The 7,106-nt window shown below is 46.5% G+C and overlaps 1 pseudogene; it reads left to right on the top strand.

The window, feature by feature from the left end:
• The first annotated feature begins 522 nt into the window (after window positions 1–522).
• On the top strand, window positions 523–3,418 carry LOC147987525 (putative alpha-glucosidase Os06g0675700; annotated as a pseudogene).
• Window positions 3,419–7,106: the final 3,688 nt, after the last annotated feature.

The following is a 7,106-nucleotide window of genomic DNA, read 5'->3' as shown; positions in this document are numbered from 1 at the left end:
TATATATTCTGAGCATATATTTCGTGATGGGTATTATGTGAAATTTTTTCTTTTTTCAGATGTTGGTGTATTATTTCGATTAAGCGGGTCAAACTGGTAGAAATTTGGCATAGACCAAGTTTAACTTAGTACAGAGTTAAAATGGCAGTTAATTCAAAACAGATCTAGTGCATGTATTTGCAGTTCACATTTTGTTGCATTAATTATTTTCCTTCTTTAGGAAGTTAAAATTAATTGCTTCTTCATCCCCATGTACGCTGCATGTATTTGCAGTTCACATTTGTTTGCATTAATTATTTTCCTTCTTTAGAAAGTAAAAATTAGTTACTTCTTCATTTGTATGAAGCGATAAGCCCTAACTTTGAAAGCATTGAAGTACTGGCTCGTATAGCCTATCTATCTAGAGGTAATCCTAGGCACGTATTAAAAACTTTCCAAACATTTCAGATGATTGCTGGCCTATATAACCCCGAGTGTGCGTCATATGCTAGACATCAGTTGTGTTGCACGCACCATCCACTCATGGCGACTGGCTTGCCATCCACTCATCATTTCGTGCTCCTCACCATCCTCATCTGCCTCCTTGTCCATCATTGCAGTGCAGTCTATGACATCGAGTCAACCGCTCGATCGGGGAAGCTGCTGTCGGCCAAGCTGAAGCTCGTCGGCGGGTCGACGGAATTTGGGCCTGATGTGAAGAGTCTCGTCCTAACTGCAAGGTGAGTGGGTTTGATGTAATTTCGTTTCATCCAAGTAGCTAGATACGTTGGTTCTTGCTCACAGATTCTTAATTTTATGTCATGACGGCAGTCTTGAGACGGATAGCCGGCTACGCGTGCGCATCACCGATGCTGACCATCGGCGATGGGAGGTCCCCCAAGACGTCATCCCACGCCCGGCACCAGGGCCAGAACCAAAGGACGTTTTGCTCGACTCACCAGGCAATCCATCCATGCCAAGCAACAGCACCATGTCCAGCGCGTCTTCCGACCTGACCCTCACCATCCACCCCAGCCCGTTCCGCTTCACGGTCTCCCGTCGCTCCACCGGGGACACCCTCTTTGACACTTCCGGCCAACCTTGTCTTCAAGGACCGGTATGTTACAAGTGTTCCATTGCAATGTTATCTAGTGTAGCTTAGTTGATCCGCAAGAGTTAGATCGATGTAGAACAATACCATGGTCTGTAAGTAGCAAGTGAACGATGGGCATGAAATTGGAATGCAGGTACTTGGAGGTGACATCGGCGCTGCCGGCTGACCGAGCATCCCTGTATGGGCTCGGCGAGCAGAAAAAACAGACGTTCCGGCTACAACACAATGACACTTTCACGCTGTGGAACGGGGACGTGACGTGGTCCGACCAACCGGACCTCAACCTCTATGGCTCGCACCCGTTTTACATGGACGTGCGCTCCGGCGGTGCCGCGCATGGCGTGCTCCTCCTGAACAGCAATGGGATGGACATACTGTACGGCGGATCCTACGTCACCTACAAGGTGATCGGTGGCGTGCTAGACTTCTACTTCTTCGCCGGTCCCTACCCGCTCGACGTCGTGGACCAGTACACACAGCTCATGGGCCGCCCTGCCCCCATTCCCTACTGGTCATTCGGTACGAGTACCTTCTTGGTAGGCATATATCCATATATATGCTGGCTCTGCTCTGCTACGCTCACTCGATCTTGCACTTGTAGGGTTCCACCAGTCTAGGTATGGCTACAAGAACATGGCTGATCTGGATGGCGTGGTCGCCGGCTACGCCAAGGCCAGGATCCCACTGGAGGCGATCTGGTCGGACATCGACTACATGGACGGTTACCAGGACTTCACGCTGGATCCGGTGAACTACCCGTCCAAGCAGCTCCGGCCATTCGTGGACCGGCTCCACAACAATGGCCAGAAATACGTGGTCACCGTACACCCGGCTATCAAACGGCAAGCAGCACCTCACGAGGACTTGTTCCTCAAGCGAAACGGCGCCAACCTGGTAGGCGAGGCGTGGCCAGGCGAGGTCTACTTCCTGGACTTCATGAGCCCACGTAGCACCCAGTACTGGGCACGAAAGATCTCTGAGTTTCGGCGGACCATCCCTGTGGATGGGCTCTGGTGCGACATTAACGAGCCCTCCAACTTCAAGCAGTGGCAGCCTCTCAATCAGTTGGACGACCCGCCCTACCGCATCAACAACTCCGGCTTCCACCTTCCCATCAACTACAGGACTGTGCCGGTCTCAACGGTGCACTACAACGGCGTGTCCGAGTACGACGCGCACAATCTCTTCGGCCTCCTCCAGGCGCAGGCCACGCACGCCGGGCTGCTCAGGGACACCACACGCCGCCCCTTCGTGCTCAGCCGCTCTACCTTTGTCGGCTCCGGCCGTTACGCCGCGCACTGGGCCGGCAACAATGTCGCGCGGTGGGACGAGCTTGCGCAATCCATCAACACCATCCTCAACTTTGGCCTCTTCGGCATCCCAATGATGGGCGCCGACATCTGTGGCTTCAACGGCAACACCACCCAGGAGCTCTGCAGCCGCTGGATTCAGCTTGGCGCATTCTACCCGTTCGCCAGGGCCCACGCAGAGAAGACAACCCTCCGGCGAGAGCTCTATGTGTGGGAGCCGACGGCACGGTCGGCGAGGAAAGCGTTGGGGATGCGCTATCGGCTACTGCCCTACATGTACACGCTAATGTACGAGGCGCACATGACGGGGGCGCCCATCGCGCGGCCACTCTTCTTCTCCTACCCGCAGGATGCCGACACCTATGGCGTGGACAGGCAGTTCATGCTAGGCCGCGGCGTGCTTGTCTCTCCGGTGCTACAGCCCGGCGCCACCACCGTGGACGCCTATTTCCCGGCCGGCCGGTGGTTCAGTCTTTACGACTACTCCCTCGCCTACACCATGAAGGTCGGCAAGCGCGTGACCCTCCCGGCGCCAGCGGACTTGGCAAACGCGCACCTGGCCGGCGGCAACATCCTACTACTGCAGCATGCCGACCTCACCACGTCCGCTGCACACCAAAGCGAGTTCCACCTCCTTGTGGCGCTCGCGGAGAATGGGACGGCCAGTGGGGAGCTGTTCTTGGATGACGGCGACTCGCCGGAGATGGGCGCTGTGGGAGGCAGTTGGACCCTGGTGAGATTCAGCTGCGACAGGGAGGAAAGCAAAGGCATGGTCACCACCAAGGTGAGTTCACATGTGGTTCAGAACTCATACGCGCCGAGTCGGGCGCAGGTCATCGGCAAGGTGGTCTTCATGGGGCTGCCGTCCGCACCAAAGAGCTTCGCTATCTATATAAACAGCGTGCAGCTCAAGGCAGCCCGCACCAAGTCCCGGACGAGTGGAGTCTTCAGCGTCAGTGGCCTGTCGCTGGCAATCGGACAGAAGTTTGAGATAAAGCTTGTCATGTCCCATTAATATCGAAACCAATTGTGTAGTACAAATTTTTATCGGAATAAATAAAAGTTGAATATTGATCTAGAGTGATCTATTGTTTAATGTTTAATCATTTGATCTAGGGTTTTAAAAATGTCTTAACAGGTTGATTTTATTTTCTCAAAATCTAAGGTACTGCTTATTTAATTGTCGATGTGGCTGGTATTCAGAAGGTACATCGGCAAAGTTGCAACTCAAAGGGGTAGGAAAACTGTTCTTTAGCAAATGGCAATTGAGGTTTATCAACGTCATTGGCGAGGCAACCAGTTGAAGATTGATAATATCGTGTGACTGTTCTAACGTGCATCCGACCCCCTAGCAGCTTCTACTCTCATTTCATAGAAGCAAATATAGGTATTTAAGTAGCCCCTAAGACGCTCACTTACAAGATGTATGTTGATCTGAAATTGTTATTTGACCTTTTTCCTTTTGGCCCAATAGACTGAATTAGGCTAGAGTCTATTTTGTTTTACGTTTGACAAAACAAGAGAAGGCCTTGATTTCTTTGGTTCCTCAAATATCAACGTCTTCGTAGGTTTCACACGGCATATGTAACTAGCAACATCGGAATTGTAATATGAGCTATTTTTAATGTTTTACCATTTGACCTAGAGTTTCAAAAACGTCTTAGAAGGTCGATTTTATTTTCTGAAAATCCAAGGATTTTCTTATTAGTTGTCTATGTAAACAACATTGAGCTCAAGGCAACCCGCACCAAGTCCCGGATGAGTGGAGTGTTCAGCGTCAGTGGCCTGTCGCTGGCAATCGGACAGAAGTTTGAGATAAAGCTCGTCATGTCTCATTAGCATCGAAACCAATTGTGTAGTATAATTTTTTATCGGAATAAATAAAAGTTGAATATTGATCTAGAGTGATCTATTGTTTAATGTTTTATCTTTTTATCTAGAGTTTTAAATATGTCTTAACAGGTTGCTTTTATTTTCTCAAAATCCAAGGTGCTGCTTATTAGTTGTCGATGTGGTCTGTAATTCAGAAGGTACATCGACAATGTTGCAACTCAAAGAGGTAGGAAAATTGTTCTTCAATAGATGGCTGCTGAGGTTTATCATCATAGTTGGCGAGGCAACCAGTTGAAGATTGATAATATCGCGTGCCAATTCTAAAGTGCATCCGACCCGCTAGCAGCTTCCCCTCTCATTTTATAGTAGCATATATAGGTATTTAAGTAGCCCCTAAGAAGCTCACTTACAAGATCTAGGTTTATCTGAAATTGTTCCTTGACCATTTTCCTTTTGGCCCAATATACTGAATTAGGCTAGAGTCTATTTTGATGTACGTTTGACAAAACAGGACAAGACCATGATTTGTTTTGCTTCCTCAAAAATCAACGTCTTCATAGGTTCCACACGACACGTGTAACTAGCAACCGCAGAATTGTAATTATGAGCTATTGTTTAGTGTTTAAAAATTTGACCTAGATTTTCAAAAACATCTTAGAAGGTGGATTTTACTTTCTCAAAATCGAAGGTACTTCTCATTAGTTGTTTATGTAAACAACGTTGAGCTCAAGGCATCCCGCACCAAGTCCGGACGAGTAGAGTGTTCAACGTCAGTGGCCTGTCGCTGGCAATCGGACAGAAGTTTGAGATAAAGCTTGTCATGCATGCTCTATTAACATTGAAACCATTCGTGTATATTTTTTCATCGGAATAAAGAAATATTGAAGATTGGGAGTATCATGTGCCAGTTCAAACATGCATTCTTCCCGTAGCAGCTCCAACTCTCATTTCATAGAAGCAAATATAGATATTTAACCACCCCCTGAGATGATCAGTTACTAGTTGTATGTTGATCTGAAATTGCACCTTGACCATTTTCCTTTTTGTTCACCTACTAGGAGATTTTGAACGTGCTTGACGGACTTAGGCTAGCTAGAGTCTAAGTTTTTGTTTTACATTTGACAAAACAGGACATGACCTTGATTTGTTCTGTTTCCTCAAAATACAACGTCTTCGTAGGTGGGTACCACATGGCATGTGTCACTAGCAACCTCAAAATTGTAATTATGAGCTATTACTTCATGTTTAATCATTTGGTCTAGAGTTTCAGAAACGTCTTAGAAGGTTTATTTTCTTTTCTCAAAATACAAGGTACTGCTTATTAGTTGTAGATGTGGTCTGGTATTCAAAAGGTACAGCGACAAAGTTGCAACTCAAAGGGATAGGAAAACTGTTCTTCAACAGATGGCAGCTGAGCTTTATTATCGTAGTCGGCGAGGTAACCAGTTGAAGACTGATAGTATCGTGTGCCAGTTCTAACGTGCATCTGACCTGCTAGAAGCTTCCACTCTCATTTCATAGAAGCAAATATAGGTATTTAAGCACCCCCTGAGATGATCCGTTCCAAGATGTATGTTGATAACAAATTGTTCCTTGAGCTGTTTCCTTTTGGCTCAGTAGGCCGAATTATGCTTGATTCTAAGTTTTCGTTTTACGTTTCACAAAACATGCCAAAACCTTGATTTATTTTGCTTCCTCAAAAATTAATGTCTTCGTAGGTTCCAAACGGCATGTAAAACTAGCAACCTCAGAATTATAATTATGATCTACTGTTTAATGTTTAATCATTTGATCAAGAGTTTTAAAAATGTCTTAACAAGTTGATTTTATTTTCTCAAAATCTAAGGTACTTCTTATTAGTTGTCACCCTACCTATTCGTAGTCCTTTTTTTAAGGAGGATAACTCCCGACCTCTGCATCAAGCGATGCACATAAACATTTTTATTGCATAATTTAGCAAGTTCTTACAAAAAAATACATGAATCGACCAAATCCACCTTCCTGGCGAAATCTGTTGCCCTACCTAGAAGGTTGATGATGTGTCATGACCTCATGTCAATGCACACCATGAAATTCGGTGGCCTCACCAAGCCGCCCACCGGCTAGCCGGGAGCACCAACCGGTCAAGCAGATCCTCAGTGTCCACCGCATGTGCATGTTGTAGAATCTGTCACCCCCATATTCTGTCATCCCATCTTCCGGAGTAATCAATGCGTTTTTGACCTAGAGTTTCAAAAACGTCTTAGAAGGTTGATTTTATTTTCTGAAAATCCAAGGATTTTCTTATTAGTTGTCTATGTAAACAACATTGAGCTCAAGGCAACCCGCACCAAGTCCCGGACGAGTGGAGTGTTCAGCGTCAGTGGCCTGTCGCTGGCAATCGGACAAAAGTTTGAGATAAAGCTCGTCATGTCCCATTAGCATCGAAACCAATTGTGTAGTATAATTTTTTATCGGAATAAATAAAAGTTGAATATTGATCTAGAGTGATCTATTGTTTAATGTTTTATCTTTTTATCTAGAGTTTTAAATACACTACTAGGAAAAGGGCTATAGATGGAAATGACACTAATGGCGCACCAGACATGTGGTGCGCGATTACTATATACTAATGGCGCACCATCTGTTGGTGCCTCATTAGTGTGGAAGACACTAATGGCGCATCCGGCACACGGTGCGCCACTAGTAACAATTTTTTTTTTACTTTTTTGCAAAACTACTAATGGCGCATGTCTGTGTGGTGCGCCATTAATATGTTGGGTTACTAATGGCGCATGTCTCTGTGGTGCGCCATTAGTAACCTGGGACCAGCTAGATATTTTTGGACAGCCACACCTACACACTCACTTTCCCCACTTCATTCCCCCACC

The sequence above is a fragment of the Triticum urartu genome, chromosome 2A (genome assembly GCF_056163025.1).
Source record: "Triticum urartu cultivar PI428250 chromosome 2A, HENAU_Tu73, whole genome shotgun sequence".
Taxonomy (NCBI): Eukaryota; Viridiplantae; Streptophyta; class Magnoliopsida; order Poales; family Poaceae; genus Triticum; species Triticum urartu.
This window is presented reverse-complemented; position numbering and strand designations above follow the sequence as displayed.